Source organism: Brachycentrus maculatus, unplaced genomic scaffold (genome assembly GCF_059751285.1).
Source record: "Brachycentrus maculatus isolate JH-2025_06_01 unplaced genomic scaffold, ASM5975128v1 h1tg000055l, whole genome shotgun sequence".
Lineage (NCBI taxonomy): Eukaryota > Metazoa > Arthropoda > Insecta > Trichoptera > Brachycentridae > Brachycentrus > Brachycentrus maculatus.
Genome location: NW_028280809.1, coordinates 5,283,083 through 5,306,699, shown reverse-complemented (window position 1 = coordinate 5,306,699; position 23,617 = coordinate 5,283,083). Strand labels below are relative to the sequence as shown.

At 31.5% G+C, this 23,617-nt stretch overlaps 1 protein-coding gene and 1 long non-coding RNA gene across 3 annotated transcripts in view; both read right to left on the bottom strand.

Moving 5' to 3' along the window:
* shg (DE-cadherin) overlaps positions 1 to 23,617 on the bottom strand; it is a 526,542-nt gene that overhangs the window by 404,674 nt on the left and 98,251 nt on the right. The gene's annotated exons all lie outside the window — the stretch shown is intronic.
* The window catches only part of LOC148311950 (uncharacterized), a 72,075-nt gene that overhangs the window by 20,942 nt on the left and 27,516 nt on the right, over positions 1 to 23,617 (bottom strand). The window contains exon 3 of the long non-coding RNA XR_015839321.1: positions 3,343 to 3,404. This is a non-coding gene — a long non-coding RNA (uncharacterized LOC148311950). The remainder of the gene's footprint in view (positions 1 to 3,342; positions 3,405 to 23,617) is intronic.

Below are 23,617 nucleotides of genomic sequence, written 5' to 3'. Positions count from 1 at the left end.
ATACTTTAAGCTAACTTCTCCATCCAGCCACGGGTCGACCCGACACACGTGTGCACGTGAACTCTGCAAGATAGAAAGTGGACACGTCAATAGATATTTATTATTTGACAACAGCTATAAATATTGATCCATTGTAAGGCTTTTAAGACTGTCGCTGCGGCAAACATTCAAATTTTACGTAACGGTAAAACGTTCAGAATTTTCAATTCTGATATCAAACTCGCATCCAAAATATTGATATTCCGAAAATATTAAAAACCGTTTTTGGAGATGAAATTTTCATAATATTTATTGATTTGGCATTAACTTTGAGGAAAAACATGATGCTTTATGTTAAATATAAAAATTTAAGTTAAATTGTGTAAGACCACTTTTGAGTTGATTAACGAAAACAATTGGAGATAATACAGATTTGTGAATAAGTATTTGGACACAATAAAAATGTTGTCAATAAATTAACTGGTCAAATTATAAGCTGATATAATAAAAATGAAAATGATATTTTCAGGCGTTTCTCATTTATGTGATTGTAATCCAGGATTCGGACCTCACATACTGATATAAGAGTTTCTGCTCAATAAAAAGCATCCTTTCATCTCACCAATAGATGTCTATGGTGAAGTTCTAGTGATTCAATAACAATGCTTCTGAATTGGTTCATATATATAGAACTTCCAAGAATTTCAGTAGTGTGGTTGTCAATAATAGGTAGAATTGGTGTATGTTACACGTGTGTAAAGTGATCACTTAAACCAGCCTATGACGGTCGTCAGCCCCGTAAATGCCCTGACTTCAATTTTCTTCTTCATCTTTGATGAAATGTCAAAAAAATTATGAAAAAACAAAACTTGTTTTAAGAACTAGAAATGTTCTCATCACTAATTTCCGAGTTTATAATAAGTGCATTTTTGTTGTTGAATATTAAAATCATTGTTAACTTTTTGGTACGGTAATATAACACTCTCCTTATCATTCATTGTTCACTTTGTGTAATACCACTTTAATTAAAGTGATATTTTACAAAGTGAATGATGAATGATAAGGAGAGTGGTATAATATTAGTGTTTTCATTAATAATAAACTGTACAGTGTTCTAATACAAGTGTTTATTATTATATTCATATCACATTTCCATACATTGAATGTAATTAACGATTAGTCAAATTCGCCTTGAACAAAACGAATAGATTCATATAGGGGTCATAAGAAGAAAAAAAGATGATAAAAAAGTACTAAACCTACATTTTATGACAAATCGCTCACTCCTTTCAAGAACGTCATAAATCAAAAAACTTGTTTTTTCAGGAGAACGTTTTTAAAGTATCAAAATAAAATAGAATTTATTCAAAATAAATATCAAGCCACTTATTGAACTTTTTACTGTGCCACAGATCTTTTTGGGTAAAACCTGAAGGTTTTATCTCCATTTGAAAAATATTTAGTGTATTAAAAAAAAATAAACACTAGGTTTTCTTCAAAATGCAAAAACTACATTTTCTGCCCTGTAGCGGGTAAATATTAAGTTTAAAATATGCCTCTTTTGCTGGGATATAGTACATTTTCTGGGCATTCCGAAAACACGCACAACTGAAAATTATGACGTTCTTGAAAGGAGTGAGCGAATTGTATTTAAAAGTTCTGTGTTTCGATGTTGTTCTCTTTTTGTAATTAATAGTGAGGGGAAAATGCAATCAGTTTTTCTCATTTAATCGGTTTACGAGAATCGGTCTGGAGATAATAATTGCTCGAAACGGAGATAAAGCTTTGTTAATTAAAAGCGCAGCAAGTGAACTAAGATTCCCCTTCGTTATTGAGTTAACACGGGACTTTGCATCGAGGGCTCAGTAAGTTTAAAGTTAGAGTAAGTAGTGAGAGTAATTGAAGTCATCTTCAGCGAATGAATGCCCCATTGGAGAACAGTTTAGTTAAGAACTTAATAGGTGATTGGCAAATATTACTTGCGTAATTTTGTCAAATATTTGATAAATATCCCCTACCACAGCTAGACAAGAGTTTTCTTGCATTTATATATTTATATATATATATATATATATATATATATATATATATATATATATATATATATATATATATATATATATATATATATATATATATATATAAATTACGTTTGTATATGATAAGACCACATTTTTAAATTCATTCGTGCAAACACCACTAGCAACGAGAACAACATTAATAAACTCAAAAAGTGTTCTTAGACAAGTGTTTATTTTGTATATTTAAATCGAAGTTACATCAGACAAATAAAACGAAAAATTCTGGACCTAATATTTTTAAAAGTAATAACCCGCAAAGCCTCTATTAGAGTCTTTAGTATAGTAAGGTTAGGGAAGGTTAATATGAAAAATACATCACAAACATGCAGACAAATTGAAAATAAATATTTCTTGAATTTGTTTTGCAATTGGCGGGAATCGAACCCGCGACGCGAGATTCACAGTCGAGCGTCTACCCAACTAAAATATCAAATAAAGTAAGTACACACAGGATATCAGAAATACATACATGGTAGTTAAATTGTAACTTAATTAACAGTGAAGTCGTTTTAAAGGGCCTTATGGAGCCTAGGGAAGTGTTCGCAGAAGATACGCAAATACCTAGTTAATCGTATTGCAAAAATAAATAAATAATATTCGTAATAATGTCGTGGGTAGTTAAAATCACATTCCGCTCCAAACTCCTTTGCCTCTATACCCTAAAGGATCTAATCAGCGTACAAAAATCCTTCGCATTCAACGTTTCCTTTGTATTTTTCCACTAATTTATGCAACTTTGTTACGTAACGTGTGGCAGGATAGAGTCGTTTTTCTTCTGTTCAGCCTGTGGGAGCGCGGAATGAAAAACCTCAAAGAAGCGAGACCAATTTCCCAACCTCCATCGCTAATGAAATTTTCATAATTAAACTTGATCTTGGAAATTAAATCCTGCCCATAATTATCCTTTATATCTAAACACACGGTGCGCGGAAAACGGCGTGTATGGAAAGCCGCGACTCGATCGCTTCCTTTGTGCGGTGAACGTTTTCTAAGAGTCGAGTGAAATTATAATTAATACTTCTTTTTCTTATCAAATTTCATATTCTTAAATGCTTTTATCTATCCTCTGTATCCTCTTAATCAGTTTGCTTATATTACTGATATTTTAATGATGCCGCAGGTGAAATAACCTTACGCGAACGCGTACGATGTACGATAATACCGGAAAAATGCGTAAATTTAGGGAGAATCTCATATTCAAATTAATGCCTTTCTTAACCACGCGAGAAATGTAAAACTTTGTAACGTTTTCTTAGAAACGTGTTTACAAGCTGCTACTTACCGCGTTGACTGTATATTTTACTCCTGATGTTATCTCCGACGAGATATGGAAAGGAAACTCACCTGAAAAAACAAAACAAAACATATCAGAACAAGCTCTAAAAACAACGCAAACGTTACTTCGTATCAAAAATATTTGTATGGAAATAGTAAAACAACAACATTATAGTTTTTTTTCAACGTTTATTTTATTTGACCAGTGACCGAGTTTCGTTGTTACCAACATCATCAGACTGGTTGAAGGCTAGAAAAAAATTATGTTATATACACAGCAAAGCAGGGGTTGAAGACCACGATTTAATATAATTTTTCTGAAAAAAATATTTTCGAATAAAATTAATTTATGTAGGGTATTTTTATAATAATTACATGCAGTTATTATATGATAAGCGTTTTATAAAAAAAAGGAAAATGTATTGTCGGAGTTGAGTAAATTAAAATAATGTACAAATGTATCTGGAATCGTTGATTGATACAAAGTCGTTGTTTTATTTCATAAAATGCAGTTCTACTAAGAAATGTCAGTACAAAAGTTAAATCTGATAAGTGCGGATATTACAAGCTTTAAAACAAAACCAATATTCACTGAAGTGAACTATGTCGTTAAAACGAATAAAAATAATTATAAACGAATGATATATGTGCGTTTTGCTTCCTTTGCTAACAAAGGATATTTCTATAATCGGAATAAAAGCGCAATAAAATGCAGCATTTGTACCCGAGTATTGAAAAAAAGCTTGTAAAAGCTTTGTTCAACACTGTCCCAGATAGCTTGTGAGAGTTACAAAGACACCCTTATAAATACTGCAATTGTATATTATTATTATTAATACTACATAAACTCTCTAACAAACGAGTATGAAAAAAAGTCAACGTTCATTATTTCTAGCTAGATATTTTGAAAGCGACATCGTATCCCAGTATTGTCTTAGTGAAAAAACATTATTATTATAGAATATAAAGCCTTTTTACGGAGACATTTAGTATCAATGTGAATTTTCAATGAAAAGTTTGGTGTAAAATAATTTATTAATAAACACTTTGTGAACATTTTCATTCGCACACGTCAAGTTGTTTAATTTCGTCTGATTAATTATTCGTCTCCGTCTTACCCGTTCACCACATTCTTACACGAGTAAATCTACTAAAATCAGCTCTATCATAAAATAATATGTCTTATTTTAGTATTTTGAATTATATATCTTTGATTAAATTATTCGCGTTCTGACTCAAACAATTCAAGTCCCTCTTCATTATCGCAAGGCACACAGCGCTTTAATTACTTCTATCAATCGATCTATCTTCCATCTACTGTACTCTGTAGGTTTAGAAACTTTGGGAATTATATTTTTTCCAATGAAAGTTGTGAATTCCCCCTTAACACTCCATCGATCGATCCACGGAAAGTTTCCGATCAGTCCGAAATCTATTCCTTTTTAGTATTTAAAATAAAAATTAATTTATTTGCCTTCTTATGGATTGCAAACTCAATTTTAACTTTTCCTATTCTATTTACTGAATAACCACAAATAAACAAGTTTTCCTCAATCTAATATTAACTTTAAAAGTCTGTTTCAATCTTCGAAACCCCGCCCCAGAACCATTCTTATCTTTACAAGTTGATCTACATGGTTAGCACTTGATTATTGAGGGGGGAATAAATATACTTACAGCCATTATTTGAAAATCAGACTGTGAGGAAATCGTGATATTTTCACCCGAAGATAATTTTATTATGTTTCTTTTCTGAGCAGAGATAGCGAGCCTATACAAGCGTGACATTGACAAGTTGCACGAAAGATTTTGTCGACATACCTAACAAGTCAGAATATGAATATATTTAATGTCAATACGTTATTGGAGACTGACTAACTGCATATATAGTTCCGTCAAACTAGCTGACATCATATCTGGGGACTGACCACAGTTTAAAGATGACCAATATTCGCGTTGGTTATTTAAAAAAAAAAACGTATTTAATTCTGCATTTAAAAAAATGTATGTTAGCATTTGTGACTCACAGGAATATTGGAAATATGTTTTCGACAGCTGGGCATCGATTCCATGTGGTAATAAATAGTTTAATTGCGGAGTGTAGATTATTTTTAAACTAATATTTCTAACGGTTGAAGCTTTTAAAACCAGTAGTTTTAATCGATTAGTATCGACAGGAAGGTAAAGTAACCGTTGTTTTTCTGATGAATATTTAGGATTATTTAAGCAAAGTTAATCGCAATTTTTTAAACGATTTTCAGTGTTTCTAGATGCAACGTCAACTTTTTTATTGCGGTCGTATTATTGTTTCATTGCCACATTAGGGAACGTAATAATTACAAATTCGAATGAAAATTTTTAAGCCTTCGGAGAAAAATCCAATTTACGCGAAAAGTTTAGGTAATAATGCTTTAGGAGCTGGGACATTGCTGAAAATATTTCAGTCGGATTTCAGTCGGACCACAAATAATGAATTTTCAACATGATATAAATAATGGCTTATAATCAGATAAACGCTTTGAGAAAATACGTACAAAACTTTCGACATTAACCCTAAATCACCAAACCAAATACACACTTTCGATGAAATAATCGAATAATTATATTTTACAGCCCTAACCGAGATTTTAAATTTGAATCGATGAATCTGATTGGAGCTTTCGCCATACCGGCCATAAAGCAGTAAAGTCTGAATTCATTAATGAAATATCTATAAACTTGGGATGTTACAATAAAACAATGAACCACCTATAAAGCGACATCACTTTTTGTTACTTCATTTATGCCTTTAGTTTTCAAGCAAAGCGGTAAAAAGGATTAGAAATATTATTTTTTTAAATACCAATTTCAAGTTTTCTATACCTATCTATGGATACCTTTTTTACAAAATATAAAAAAACATATGAAAAAAATACTGTGATGTTTTGGATTTCCCACAATCCGCCGTTTCAAATATAATGTATTCATTTTGTTGATAGATTACAAACCCGCATTACCTTTTTTGGAACGGAATTCCGTTTAAATGATAATTCAATTGCTAATTTTAATAGTGTGTATGCTACCTGTATTTTACCTTTTTTGGAACGGAATTCCGTTTAAATGATAATTCAATTGCTAATTTTAATAGTGTGTATGCTACCTGTATTTATTCAACAAGTTTTATAATATGTATCTTGTTGACTTAGTAGTTCTCAAGTGAACACAAGTACATATTTCACACAACTTTCACCTGGTCCAAAGTTCTAATAGTCCGTACGTTAGCAGTCATATCTTATCGACATACTGGAGAGTAATTTGATGCAGTGATTACTGTTAATTTATACGGAATTTATATGTCGTAATAAAGCGAGTCACCCGGAGTCAACTAGAGTCATTAGGAACGTCGTTACTAGAGACTAGCGACTGTGAACAGATTCAGAGTGGCAATCACATTGACCACGACCACCAAGAATTTTAATGGACAAAAGTGGAGATTACTCTAATGAACAACACTTTTATGGAGAAAAACAGCAGTTACTGTGATCTATAACTGGTGTAACTTGGAGTAATTTTAGTTACCAACTAAAATTAAATTAATTGCTTTTAAGTACGAAAAGTACCGCAATTAAACATGGGCGATCGAATTGAATAACGACATCTATAAAAAGTGTCGTGTGTTAGATCTTTAGTCCGTACGCACTTCTATATCCCAATATGTTTTGACATCAAAAAATTAATGTTAAAAAAATAGAAACCGAAAAAAATAACGAATAACAGGTAACAGAATGAATGGATGACCGAAAAGGTAACAGTTAAACAACCCATTAGTCACATCTCTAACTGCAATACTGATATCAGCAGTCGACGTTACACGTATATATGAAATGGTTTGAGTGCATGTAGGGAATAAATTATGAAAAAAGAATGCATATTATAATAATTTATTTGGCATTAAATTTGTAGAATAACATGATGGTTTTAATGTAAGTATATATTTGAGTTTGTTTTTTCGCCTGTTCATGAGAACATCAGTAGTTTTCAAAACTAGTGATGGTTAACATCAAACAAACTGAAAAGTGGTCGTATACAAGTGTTTTGTAAAATATATTTGAAACAAAGCATGATGGAACGATCAAATTACCAAAATATATTATCTTAAATAACGAAGTGGTACATACTACATCGTGATGTGTTTTCCAGTCGTTAAAATATTTATCAAAGTATTTCGGATTTAAATGGTTCTAGAAATTTCTCCGGTATCTTCTCTCGAAATGAGAGATATCAAAAATAATTTAAACTGAGTTTTGGTTGAGATATACGAAAAATAGCATTTTCTCAGAATAAGAAGGGATGCTTCGCAGCCTTAAAATTACAGTCCATTTGTAATTCAAGTGCAAATATATTCAAAAGGAAATGTCAGGGCTTGTAGCGATCCCGGGGCTAAAAGGAAGTCCCCGAATAAGTTGAAAAACTTTTTAGTATTATGTATTTATATAAGGAATTATAATTATTGCCGACTTAGATTTTGACTTAAATTTTAAGTTAGAGTGGTAAGTTGATAATTGTATCCTTGCTAATCTATATATGGTATGGGTGTATTTATATAACGTTCCCATGTAATGTTGTTAAGAAATGCAAAATACTCTGTCTTAACTTGTGCACGCAAAATTACCGGAAATGGTGGTACTCTTGAAACGGTAAAAATATGAAGTTAATACCGGTTTATCGTGATTGAATTTGTCTAAGAATGAGTATTTTGTCCAAAAAAATTAAGTTGAATAATTTAACAAGCTGGAATATTATGAAAAAACTCTACCGACAAGACACACAAGGTGGCTTGGTGGATCTCTACATATAAGAAAATAAACAAAATAAATGCAGTTAGTCATTTTTACCAAGTCAATACATTATACTTCCATGTTAAAAACCCTTTGGAATTTTTTCAGGGCAATATTAAGCTAGTAAGATATCGAATAGTCAATGATAACGTTTTTGTACAAAATGCACTTGGTTACTTTCTCCTGTATGACTACGATAGATATATATATATATAAATATATATATATATATATATATATATATATATATATATATATATATATATATATATATATATATATATTTGTCTATTTTTTTTAATGGTATCACTCCATTCGTATCTAAGTAATATTGATGTATTAGTTGACGGTTGTTGCCTCAGTTGAGAATTTGTGCAGTATATAGCTTTCTCTAATTGAACATGTTGAGATTTTTTCTGAATTCTTCTCTCTAACCCTTATTCGCACCCAATGACGCGTAGGGCATCGTATCGTATTGACGCAGCGTTATCTTAAAACCACCTCAACACAGTTAACTATATATATATATATATATATATATATATATATATATATATATATATATATATATATATATATATATATATATATATATATATATATATATATATATATATATATATATATATATATATATATATATATATATATATATATTAACTGTGTTGAGGTGGTTTGGACATGTGGAACGTATGAGTGAGGAAAGAACGGCTGAACAAATTTATGAGGCACATGTAGCTGGAAAAAGAAGCAGTGGAAGACCGAGGAAAACTTGGCCCAATCAGGTATGTCAAATACTTAAAAGCGGCTGGGTCAGGAGTCAGTCAGAAATCAGAAATCGTCGGGTATGTATGAGGAGATGCATGAATGTGGAAGAGGCAAAGAATGTTTGCAAAGACAGAGTGGTGTGGCGTTCAATTCTCTCTGCCTACCCCTGCGAGGAAGCGGCGAGATGGTTAGCTAGTTATTTAGTTTTATGTAGTTAACAAATAAATGTTTCAATAATTTTTAAATATGTATATATGTTAGGCACAATATTATCTTTTTGAGAAATGAAATTTCATATATGCTCTCGGGCGATAAATATTATTTTTTCATGTTGAGTTTTTGGCATTTTTTTAAAGAACATATAACATGCGTTTTATTTGCGCACATTTAAAATAAGACCAAGTTCTGCTCAGCTAACCACGAGCATTCCCAGTGGTTAAACACACGACAAACTTAGTTGAGCAGATCCACGCCACGGTTTCACAGCAGACTAGAACAAAGCTCTCGGTTATCAGACAATGCCAGCTTGGCGGGCAGATTCCGAAGCAGACAATGGCATTTCTAAAATATATATACTGAGTTATTGTAGCAGAAATATCTCCCCCGGACCTTCTTACGGAAATTTATCACTTATGGAAAACAATACTCGACTGATCCCAATATTGATCCCATTTCCGGTATCTCTCAATATTCTCACACTAGACAATAGTAGCAATTAAACGATTTCAATTGCTCCCACAATGACGAGGATAGTATCTGATTCGCCGAAACAATTTTAATGTGTTTTAGGGACTAAATGGCAAATGTTCGGTCTGCGCAATATCCTTGTAATTGCGGTGACAGATTCGCTTCCTGATTCCATTTCCTGGTGGATCAATATGAAACAGTATCAAGTATCAATATAACATAGCGCCCTATGCACCATAAGGTATAAACGAAGATTAAACAATACGAAAAAGACCAATAACAATATTATTAATATTTCAAGCATTTACTTTTTGGTTAGTAATTTTTACTTTTTTTTACTAATAAGTTAGTAATATTAGTATATAACCAATCACCGAGATTTTTATGTGTACCGATTAGTCTTGTTTGCATGCTGTTGTAGTGATTTTCCTAACGAAGAGACGGGTACGTCTCGAAACCGATAGACATAAAAATCTCGGTGAGTAATAATATATTAATATTACCAACATTTCCGTTAAATAAAACAATATATTATCGATTGAATCGGTTTATACTTAACTTTTAGGAAAAGTTAATAGAAATATTAACACTACTCAATCAAATTTGTTAGTTTTAGAAAGGCTCTAAACTTATTGAATTAGAAAAGTTTATTTGATTTATTGTTTCGGCATTAACTTTGTGGTAAGACATGTTACAATGATTAAAGAAAACACTTGTTTTTTACCACTTGAGTTTTATTATAGACTACATGTTTCAGAAGTTAAACTTCCATCATTCAGGTCTGTATAATAACTAATAGTTATTATACAGACCTGAATGATGGAAGTTTAACTTCTGAAACATATAGTCTATAATAAAACTCAAGTGGTAAAAAACAAGTGTTTTCTTTAAACTTTAGAAAAGTTTACAGATATATTAGCACGACTGAAATACACAAGTGGAAAGTGAATAATAGTTACAAATAAACAAGAAATGTGTTCAGAAGAAGGCTTTTTCTCGACATTCTGTGAGATGAAAAATTGAGATACCTCTTTTCTTGTAAAAAAGTAGAACTTTCGATTATTTGAACGATTGTAATAAATTATTTTTTACGGCGTTTTATGACGGTTTCTTCTCGCCAGTTCATTACATTCTTCATTTGAATATCCGCCTGCACAGTGTAATAAAATAACATAACAATTAGAATTACATTACTTTTTATTACTTTTAAAAATCGTATTAAAGTTTACTATTCGTATAATTTTTTGATATATATATATATATAAATTACGTTTGTATATGATAATACCACATTTTCAATTCATTTATGCAAACACCACTAGCATCGAGAACAGCATTAATAAACTGTGATCCAATTTCGAAACATTGTACTTGAATCGCTAGAATTTTCACTGGAGACATCTATTGGTGAGATGAAAAAGCTTTTTTATTGAGCAGAAACTCTTTCGTTTGTATGTGAGTTCCGAATCCTGGATTTTCATCACATACAAGAAACGCCAGAAAATATACTCTTCATTTTAATATTTTAGCTTATAATTTGACCAGATAATAACCTAGATTATACAGATAGATAATAAACTTTAATACGATTTTTAAGGTTATAAAAAGTAATGTTATTCTAATTGATTATTACAACATTTTGAGTGTGTTTAATAACGTGTTTACAAATCTGGATTATCTCCATTTTAGTTTTTTTTAACACACTAAAAATGTTGTAAATAGAATTACTTTACTTTTATTTAAACATCACAATTAGAATTACTTTACTTTTTATTACATCAAAAAATCGTATTTAAGTTTACTTTATGTTATGGTAGGCAGTCGTGTGAGAAAACAAACCGTACCCACGCTTGGCGGTGTTAAATCTCAGTATCCTATGATCGCAACTTATTCTTTGTTTGTTTCCCCGAAATGCCTATAATTTTATACTGCCCGTGCCCCGACCAGAAAACAATTTATTCAGTAAACAAAGTATAACGAGAGAGAAAACCGCCTTTGTTGGTTCATAAAACCGCCGGGCAAGTAAATCGGTTAGCCATTTACTGCCCGCTTAATTGCGACCTTTGAGCGTAAAAATCAACAAAATGGAACATGCTACGTATCCGACACTTTATCGTAGGGCCGATAGGATAAGCATTAGATCCCATAATGGCACCATTACACTAAAAATCCTATTGACGTACGCTATAGGAATGCTATATTTAAGAATTCTATATTTCTCCGCCTTCATAGTGTAATGGTCAGCACGCTCGACTATCATTCTGGAGGTCCCGGGTTCGATTCCCAGGGGGGGGTCAAATAAATATAAGTGATTTTTTCACTCTAATATTTATTCAATATCACCCTGGACTGGTATCTGAAGCGGAGGGCTGATCACCTTCCCTTCATGTGTTAACGATCAAGATAACACTGCGTTTATATACAGTGCCCTATGCACCATTGGGGTGTGGATAAGGGTTTGAAGAAGTTGAAGGAATATTTCTCCACATAGGACGTAGAGAACTTGGACGTATTGTAAACCAGGCGATCAGAGACATCTAGAGGAAGACTTAAAAAAGCATGGATGATACAGAAAGATAACAAGATTCGAAGGTATGACCTAGGTGGCATTGTGTGTGATAAAAAGACCCTACGACCTGAGGATGACGAGAGCTCACCTTAAAAGTCTACAAAGACGATAAGTTGGGATAGAGCCAGGAAGAAGGAGATGGGAATTCTATATTTTCTAATTCTTCATATGACAACATTACAACCCAGTTTCTTTCAATTAAAATTATCGTAATTCATAATGTTCTTATTGTCTCCTTCTTAGTGTAGTAATAATAATTTGGATAATTTGTATAGCACCATTTTAAAAAAAAAATCTCAAGGGCGCGTAATGGTCGGCACGTATGGCTACCGTACTGGAGGTCCCGGGTTTGATTCACAGTGGGGGGTCAAATAAATAAAAGTGATTTATTTACTGTAATATTTATTTTATATTAACCTGAAATGGAGAGCTAATCGGTGTGTTAACGATCAAGAAAATACTGCGTTTATATGATGCAGTGTTCTATGTACCATTGTATGCGGATAACAGTTTGAAGAAAAGAAGAATATAATAATACCTGGTGTTTAAAAACTCTCTTATAAGTTCCACAGTCTAAAGAAATCCTTAATTTTCTTGGTCCGTAAGCAGCTCTCAATAAATTGTGATATGATAATGTACTCTGAGAATCGAACCCAGGACTTCCAGCATAGTACCCTAACGCGCTAGCCAATACACTACCGACGCGAACATAAGAAAATCAAATAAAAATGACCAATATTGGGATATGAAGTAAAGCTGAGAGAAATTCGAAAATTGAAAAGTCCAAATGGAGCTCGCAATAAATTATGAGATGGTAATGTACGAGTACTCAGATAATCGAACCTAGGACTTCCGCCACGGTACCCTTAAGCGCTAACTACTACACTATGGAGACGGACATATAAAAAAAACGAGTTGAAATGACCAATGTTGGGACATGAAGTACAGCCGAGAGAAATTCGTAATTCGCTAGGTCCATATTGAGCTCTTAATAAATCGTAAGATGGTAATGTACTCATCCGTTCCGGGGAATAATATTTCATTTAAGAAAACATGGGAACGCTAACTGTTTAAATTACCCTCCCCAGAAATACACCCGAATATTACGGAACATTGAAAGATTAATCAGTAGCTACTAACACGATTAAAGTAATGTGTAGCACATACTACGCATACCGGCGCACATAAAGTTATAGAGATTTATCGAGAAAGCCCTCGGTAGCCACGCACGAAAGGGGTATTAGAAGAAGCTCCAAGAAACCCGCATACACATCTAATGGAACAGAACTTAATTTATTAGGGCATAAAGCGAATGGCGCCCAACTTGGCCAGAGAAAAATAATTATCGACAGAGAAGGTTTTTCCCACTCAATGACCTTGGGTGGATTATTTATACTGGGCACATTCACACGGAAAAATCAAGTAAATACCTGTAGCTAAGTGTTACCGAAAATAGAACGATAAAATAACATCAGTGCCATCGGAAAAGTAAACCTCGCATTCTCGATACTATTAATCCTACATTGTAAACGGTTTCTTAATCACCCTGTTACATTAACAAGTCATTGAATCTATCATACATATTCATAGTACAGGTCGTACTTCTCTAACACCCTATAATAAACATATATATAATACTGTTACAATAATGTATATGTGGAGATCCTCATTAACACGTTACATTTCATTATAAGTGATTTTAAGTAATCAGGAATTTTAGCTTGTAAAATTGTTACGTTTTTGTGCGATATACTGATTTTCATATTGGTTTAACGCAGGATTGGTCCCGTTTTGTCGCAATTTTAATCAAGATTTCGATAGAATAAAGTAAACAAAACAGATTTTTAGTGCAATATTGGAAATGTAACTTTTAGGTGAGGACCTCCACATATAATCCACATTTCATGGTAACATTTAAGGTAACAATTTTAATGTCCATATTTTAATATAATTTAATTAATGAAGATAGAATAATTTATTTTATGTTTTCCTTAATTTCAGTTAATTTTGTAATTGTCATTTTTCTCCTCTCTATTTCCTCTTATATAATTTTTTATTTTGTATTTTTTTAAGTATTAAAATCAAACACTAATTTCTAGGGTCTACAGTGTAGGGTCACTGTGTTGTTTATATAAATATTTTTTTAATATAAAAAATACTTTTTTTATTATTATTTCAATGTACTTTGTTTTGTAAGAGCCAAAATCACTCGTAAACGAGTGAAGGCTTATAAAAAATAATAATAAAAAATGCCTAATTCGACACCTGACCTACTAAATGATTCACGTTATGCTTCGAAAAATAAAAACGAAGAAAATAAAAATAATATACCTCAAAGCAAATAGCTCACATTCTCAATAACTTATTTTAATGAAATTAACACCCGAGACACGCAAACGACAGTCAAGCTAAGGCCATATGAAAAAAAGGCTATTATTTTTTCATTAGCACGGCCGCTAGGTTTTATATTAATAATTGATTTTTTATTACACTTGTGGAGGTCCTCAACAAAAAGTTACATTTACAATATTGCAAAAAGTCCTTCAAATGCAAATCTGTTCTGTTTACTGTGTTCTATCGAAATCTTAATTACAGTTGCGACAAAACGTGACCAATCGTGTGTTAAACCAATATGAAATCATTAAATCGAACCAAAAAGTAACAATTTTACAAGCTAGAATTCCTGATTACTTAAAATCATTTATAATGGAAATGAAACGTTTAAGTGAGGACCTCCACATTTGCCAACACTGCTGAATTAAATACAAAGGAGGCAACTGGCGTTTTTACATATTTCTACGTTATGGATTCAGATTCTGTCAAGTTTTCTCAAGCAGTCGATCAAATGTCAAAGCCATGTCTAGTATAATCCCAGAGAAGTATATTTCGTTTAGAAATTTTTTAAATAATTTATAATGGAAATGTAACGTTTTGGTGAGGACCTCCACACTTTTATTATTTATATTTCAGTATCAACAACTGCCGCGAAGTGGTTTGGTTCAATATCATTTAACGCTGTAATTTATAGTTTCGCCAAAACAAATCCGAACCATTCACTCATCGGGGTGTCGAGTTATTAATAGCTGAATGTGAACAAATCGAGAAGATTGATAAGCACGCCTGACCGATTACATTCAAACCATTTTAATTGAACAAACGAGTTTCCAAAGTTGGAGGAAATCGTGCCAACTGTTTCCTGCCGAAAGGGAAACTAGTTAGAAGTTTAAATTTAACGGGTCGAAATCCAATCTAGGTATGATTTAGAAGTAATGATTATTGGCGAGTAGATTTCAATCGGAGGCGCAGGTAATAAACAAGATAGGAGCTATTTACAACGAATCGACCCAAAAATCCTTACACTTCTAAATTGGGTCGTTAGGATATCATTCGTATCAACGATGAAATAACAAAACATTCAAGGTGCCTACAGAAAAAAACAACACATAAACCATTTGAAATCCACGCACCATATATTATTTATCTGTGATATTTTTTTGTAAATTTAAGTACAAATTATAAAGTAATCGTATGGGATCCCAAATCGGTAACCTTTTTACAATTTTTTTTTAATAAAAGAAAAAAATTGTGTTTTTGTAATTTACAAAAATACTTCAATTTCATATAACATATAGTATAAGTGATTTAATTTACTTATTGGGAATATCACGAATGTACCTTAATATGTATGGTATATTCTACAAATTTTATTTCTTTGTTAATACAATAAAATCTGTATTTAATAATATTAAGATTATATAAACCCAGGATCAAATTTCAAGCTGTATCAAGTTGTCATTCATACAAGATGAAATGCAAATATGTACTTATTTTAAACAGAGAAAATAGTATCAACATGCCACCTTCAACATGATATGGTGATCAACACCACATGGAACCTCTTAACGTTTTAAAACTCTACATGAAACATGAAGGTCTTTAAAGAAAGCTTAAGTACTAACCAATAATGAGTTAGCGTGGAAATTTAAACGTGGTTGTTTGTTTTACTTAAAAACAAGAAGCGTGCTTAGCATATATTTTTTCCTTAAAGTAAGTAAATGGTGTATCATCATTATTTACGTATTCTACCAATGTTGAGCTAAATTTATTTAGAAGCGGATAATAATACGTACTGATAAATTAAATCAGTATTTTAAGTCAAGGATTATACAATTTTTAATTCACCGAAATCTCTGTGTTTGAAAATGATGCCAAATGCATCGAAATACGGGTCACGAAAGATTTTTTTTTTAAAAGTGTTATTTTCAAAATACTACTATTTCTTTAAATCTTATTTAAAATACCTATATATCAATTGGTAAATCTTCAATAAAAAAAAGATAGAAATTACCAGATTGTGACAGCCAAATCAATTAATGAAATTATATAATACATGTAGAGTACATGTACAATTGAAAATCCATCGTAGTTTAAGGATTTTTACTATTTTTTTTGTAAAAATAGAAAATCAAGTATGATATTTACATTTTACAAAGATATAATTATGTTTCCAGATTTTTTGTATGTTGGTATATAAAACATATACATATCTTAGCAGCGTATCTCGCTACGCCTGTAAATAGTAAACACTGACCTAAATAATTCAAATTTAATATGGGCTTGATTAGATGAAGTAAAATAATTTTCCCTCTCCCAATGAAATGCTCCGAATTATTCTACCTACATCCAGATTGCAAGAACGCTTAATGCCTAATAAATCTACAAAACGAGGTGAAATTTTATGCCATGAATAAAATAAACTTCACACTAAAATGTTATCCCGCGATAAGCATATCGCTGCGTTATAAATATGGGTGAAAATCATTTAGTAAAAATTATATGAGCGAAAATTAAATTAACGGGATGACCCAATTACTAGGGCCGGTCAGTATTGCCAAAGGTTTGGAGTGATGATATATTAAATATTGTATTTATTGATTGATTTGTCGTTTTATTTGTAAAACTCCATAATTTATATTTTAAATATTAAAATCAAGCACTGATTATAAGGGTCTACTAAGTTGTACACATATTTCTTAAACTAATAGGAATTTTATTATTTTCATGAGTTTTTTTAATTAAAATTTTTGTAGTTGAAACAAAGGCTTTCGTAAATAGTGTATAAAAATCCATTAAAAAACGATTAAAATATATTAATCCGATAAAATGGGTTACTTTTGCACCATTGAGACCAAAACAAAAAAATGGAGAATAGAAAAAAAACTGAAGAAGTTCTTCATTGAAATATTTTTGAAAAATCTATGTCATAAAAAGAAAACGATTAAATAATATTATCCAATAAAATGAGGTATTTTTACACTATTGAGACCAACACAAAACGTAGGAGAATTAAAAATATATATTATAATAACTGAAGTTTTTCATTTCAAAAAAGTCTTTTTAACTTCATTAAAAGGACCCTGTTCGTGATGAACCCTGTTCATCGGGAAAGGACCCTGTTCGTGAAATCTACTTTTGTTTCCTAATTGCAAATTTAATTTACGCCAGAGTGCTCTATTCTCCAATTTGATGATGCATCGAGTAATTAGATCGATTTTGATAGCGTAATGATTCGATTATCTCCATTAGTCATTTGAATAATTTCTTCAGTCGTTCATTATTCATTGCTCGTTAATTTTAATAAATCATATTGATTATTAAAATTAACGAGCAATAATTATTATTATTTCTTAATGAGTGACGTAATTGCTAAACTCCCCCCCCTCCTTATTCTCAGCCAGTTTATTTTGTGATAGCACATAGAACAAAATTTATATTTGACAAGTGAAAATTTCAAATAAAGCAAAATTTTTCGTGTCCACCACAATCAAAACTCACTAAAGTCTTTTTTTATTTTATTTTTCTGCATCCTAAAAGAGCACCCTATTTTTAGCCCACTTATTTTGTGATAGTCTTCCCCTTTTTCTACATCTTCTTCTTGGTGTAGGCCTTGTGGCCTGTTTTTAAGAGGGATAAAACTCATGCGATGTCGATTCCCAGCTGTCGATTCATCTCTTCAGTGGTCTGCCCGGTCGTCTCCCTTAGGGTTGGCTGTGCAATGTGGCAATGCGATGTGGGGGAGTCTGGATAGTTCTATTCTCCGCACATGCGCATACCATTGTTCCTTTCCCCACCTAACGACATCTTCGATCTCGCATATTTCTCTTCTATCCCTATGTTCCTCATTCTATATCATAGACTCTTGCCAGATATGCAACTTACAGTCTTCAATTTGACACGCTTAACGCGTTTTTTTACTGCGGTTTCAGCTCTTTTTGTGAAAGATAGTGTATTTAACAAATATTTTTAATTGACAAGTGAAATTTTCAAATAAAGCAGATTCTTTACAAGTCCACCACAATCAAAACTAACAAGTCTCTCAGCAAATTATTATAACATTTTTTATTGCTCCGCATACGAAAGGGGTCCTAATTCTCAGCCCGCTTGTTTTGTTTTGTGATAGTGCATTGAACAAATAATTTTTATTAGACATTCGAGTATTTAACGCATAAACGCTTTTATTATTTAATTAAAAAATCCCCGCATGCAAATGGGGCCATAAATGAATTGTTTTACGACAGCTTTAGTCCTAATAAAGTAATTTATTCGAATTATAGCACTAACGAGAGCCCTAAAAGGAAAATAGTATGTTTTGTACGTTTCTCATAGTTAAAATAATTTATTAAAAAAACCTTCCTTTATGTTTAATTTTCATCAGATTTATTTATACGAAAATATGCTAATGTCTTAAATCTGATAAAACAAAAAATAAAGTACACATTTTAAAAATACACAATACTTTTGAAGCGATGAAAATATTAAAAATGTAAGAAACAACACTACAATCGAAAACATTGAAAATGCTAAGTGCCAGCAGCTGTCCATCATAAGCAATGTTTAGTACTGCGTGTGTTGCTGTTGCGTTCAACAGATGGCGCTGCCATTGCGGTCAAAAAAGCTGTTTCAGAAAATACCTGTCATCTATTACATTTTTATTTATTGTACAAATATAGATAAAACGCGCGTATTGAAATTCAACGTTGTCATAATTTCAAAGCAATATCACTCTAATTTTTGGAGATTTAAGATTTTGAACAAACTAACATTTGTAGTTTTATTTTTATAGATAAAAGATTTATACATATCCAATACAAGTATTGTAGGTTTGTACCTACAATACTTGTATTGGACTTGTATGTATTTTTTTAAGTTATCTAATTTCAATGGATTATTTTTGTTATTAATTATTACTATTGTTTTTGTTAAATTGTGCCGCAAAATAGTCAGTTAAAATATAAAACGCAATGCATAAACCTTTTGAATAAAAATTGCTTTAACAAGTATGAGAGTAACTCAAGTATACATAATTTTGACGCAATTCAAACGCAAAAATGGTTGCATTTAAAAAAATTAAATGATTAATTTTAAACGCAAATGTCATCATGAAAATGTTCTAAAAAAGGTTCGATTTTAAAAAAACTTAAATCATCCAAATTTAAAGTGAAAATCATCAATAGTTTGTTCTAAAAACGGTTAAATTTTTAAACCATCCATTTATTACAAATATTTTAAATGTCGTCAATTCTTCTTTTGAATCCAATTGAATTATTTTACACGGGGGACCAATTCTACTTTTATTTGATTTTGATGCAATTTAAACGCAAAAATCATCGTGAGAACAATCGATTTTTTACATTTTTGATCTTCAAAAATTAATTACACGTATTTTAACTGTCGTCAATTCTTCTTTTGAATCCGGTCGAATTATTTTACACGCGGGACCACTTCTATTCTTTATTCAAACCGGCCAATCGCAGGAGGCTTTCGAACCAACGGAAAAGAGCCTCCTTGAAAAGGGGGCAAAAAATCTCGCGTACCGTGACCGAGCACCAGCGGAGTATCCGAAGACTGCCGAAGACGCCCGAGCGGTTCCGAAGATCGCCGAACGCAGAAGAGGTCGATAACCGAACTGCTCGCAAGGATCCATTATCCATTGGTCGAAGTACAAGGCAGTACAATGGAGCTACTACCTACTACATCTACGTGCATGCGCAATTCTTTACCTTGTATTATATAAATTGTATAAAGAGATACCAAATTACTTTTAAAAAAAAATTAAAAACTTTACTCTATCGGTATCAACCGAAAATATTTCGGCATGTTTTTTTTTTACTGAAAAGTTAAATGAAAAGAGTAAGTTTTTACCATTTGAGTATTTTATTTATTTGCATCGACTAGTTTCGAAAGCTTTACTTGCTTTCATCGACAGGTGAATAGTAATACAACAAGCTACTAACGATCAAAAAAATATTCAGGTATATATATATCGGTAGTGTAATAGCAAAGGGGTATATCTGTCAAATTTTTCCACAAAATGCCTAAAGTAGTGTATTCCATAATCTGGCAAAAGGATATAGCTGTAGTTGCAATACTTATTTAGTTTTTTTTAAAGATATGTACATAAAAAAAGTTAAATAAATGAGTTATTTAATTTCATAAGTTTGTTTTTGCTCTCCTGTAAAATTTGGTTTGAGACAGATATACCCCTTTGCCTTTATGCTGTCGATATATAGTGGTTGGTAGGGTAATAAATAGAGGGGGAGTAAGGAACGGGATTTTTTATGAAAGGAAATATAGATAATAATGGTGACGTATTTTGAAAAAGCATATTATTAATTATCGTTTTATCAGAATTAAAATTTTTATTTATTTCTAAATTTTCTAAATTGTTCATGACTTGACATTTGTTTGTGATTGGGTGTAATAATTTAAACGTATGTGAGTCATGAGTGGTTAGTTTATATTATGTGATTTGCGAATTCTGAAAAATAATTACGAGTAAGTCCACGGCAATGTTCTCTGATTCTAATTTATAAATTTCTCGCAGTTTGGCCAATGTTTACGTAGGTGTTATCTTATTCCAGAAGAGTTAACAAAAAATACAAAACTAATTCATAAGCCTTTTGTCAATTATTTTTATGCATACGGCAGTAACATAACTATGCAAAATTTTGACGCAATTTACAGGCAAACATCATTGCAAGAATGTTCTAAAAACGGATCAATGTCTTTTATCGCAGGTGTTATCTTCCAATTAAGATCTAAACTTAGCTTCCTAATATCCAAAGACGAATAATCTAGCTAAACGTAAAAAATAACAGTTTAAAAAATATATTAAAAATCAGTCAATTGGAGTGGTACCCGAACAAATTTACCGAAGCCCGATGACTTGCTCAAAATATAACATCCCATTAAACGATTGAAGAAAAATGAACATCTATTATGTGTTTCAACGCTTTCTGGTCCAATAAAAGGATAAATAAACAAACAAAAAACAGTATACTGTGATTGGTATAACATTTTAGTCAAGGTACTTGTACAAATAAACAGTGTCCAAGTTACACAGCTATATTCTGTTTTTTCTATCTACTTTGTGTAATTATTATTATGATATATTGCTTAAATTCATTTTGTCAGGAAAATTATATAAAAACTCTTAGTTCTCAACCGATGCCTTGTTAGGTATATAAATTTTTAAAAATCAAATTAATGTGAAAAAAACTATATACATGGTTGTTACCAGTGGCAGTTCGGGTAGGCAGTAGGGGTAGGTAGTAAGGTAAGCTGGTACTACTTACTAGGGTAGCAGTAGATGTAGGTAGAAAGGTAAAATAGGTACTACTTAGTAAGGTAGGGTAGGTACTGTTTACGTCACACGGGTAAGTTAGGATAGGCACTGCTTTTCTGCCTGTATGGAATGCCCGCCCCTGGTTGTTACTTTATTATATAAAATTCAGTTTTACCAAGAAATGTCAGTAAAAAAATCAATAAATCTAAAAAAACAGTAATTTACCGTCTCAAATTGAATGATGTCGTAAACTGAATGATTGCTTACCTACCTGAGAAATATTGATGAACATCAGCGCTATTAACGCAAACACGCCTAGGCTTTTTAGAATCGATATCAGTTTCCTAAGAAAATAGCTCAAACATCAGACCACCACTGGGTGACCGCGTAATATGATATTACACAATGACCGCATGATGTCAGTTTGATCAAAACAGCAGGTTTAATAACACTCATCATCACATACCCCTGTTCGTCGCTCATCTTCCCGAACGCAGTATCGGTTACGGCTACGAAATCAACCGAAACAACAAATCAAACGGTCGATCTATGATCGAACCGAGACAGCGGTGTTTCGTCTTCGGCCCAGCGCATTCGAGGAACAAAGCTCGTCAACCCACAGACTCCCTCCACATTAGCATTGATAGCGTCGGCCAACGCGAGTAGCAAACGGAGCGTCTGCGTCCGATCTCTGCGCTACCGATCTGTTCATCGCATCAAAGAAACAATGGCTCCTTTCACGGTTGTATCTGGCCATGCAGTATCGAAATCCGAGCCAACTAAGCTAACTCAAATGCAGGGAAGGGTGCGGGGTTTATTCTTGATGCATAAACTCAGATACATTCGTGTAAACTAAACATTGGATGGCCATATGCGTCAGACTTAATCCTAGAAGCCCCTACTTGGATGTCGGTCATTTTGAATTGATTAGGTACCAGAAAGAACAGTTGTATACAAATATATATATACATATATATATATATATATATATATATATATATATATATATATATATATATATATATATATATATATATATATATATATATTTATATATATATATATATATATATATATGTATATATATATATATATATATATATATATATATATATATATATATATATATATATATATATATATGTATATATATATATATATATATATATATATATATATATATATATATATATATATATATATATATATATGTATTAACGAAAACAATTTCATTAATTGATTCGGCAGTCACTTTGTGGTAAAATCTATCCATTTTTAATTAATGTTGTACTTAGTTGCGGTGTTTGAAACTGATGCGGAATGCATCGAAACACGTGTCACAGTAGATTTTAAGAAAAGTGGTATTTACTAAGTAAAACATTAATTAAAAAGAAAACAATTTCGTTTACGAGTAGTACTAACTATCAAAATCACGGTAATTTTAGTTGTTCAAGCAACGTATTATCTTAATTTTTTTTTAAAAATGTAGTTACAAGAAATATTACGATTAAATTCATTTACTAGACATTTCTACTTTTAACATAAGTTAATCTGTGCCTTTCCAAAAAAGAGGCTAAGCTCTTGTGCTTGGAGAAATTTCGTTCAATTTTCTTTCTCTCTTAAGTCCCAAGACAATTATCCACATTTCTGACAGCTGACGTCATTTTAAACATATCCATTACCAATTTGATAAAGAAAAATGAAATCATTCATGTTTTAAGGCACTTATTTTGTAATTTAGCATATTAATTAATATTTTTATTTCAATGTATTTATAGGATATATAATAGTATCAGATCCCACTGTATTTAATTCC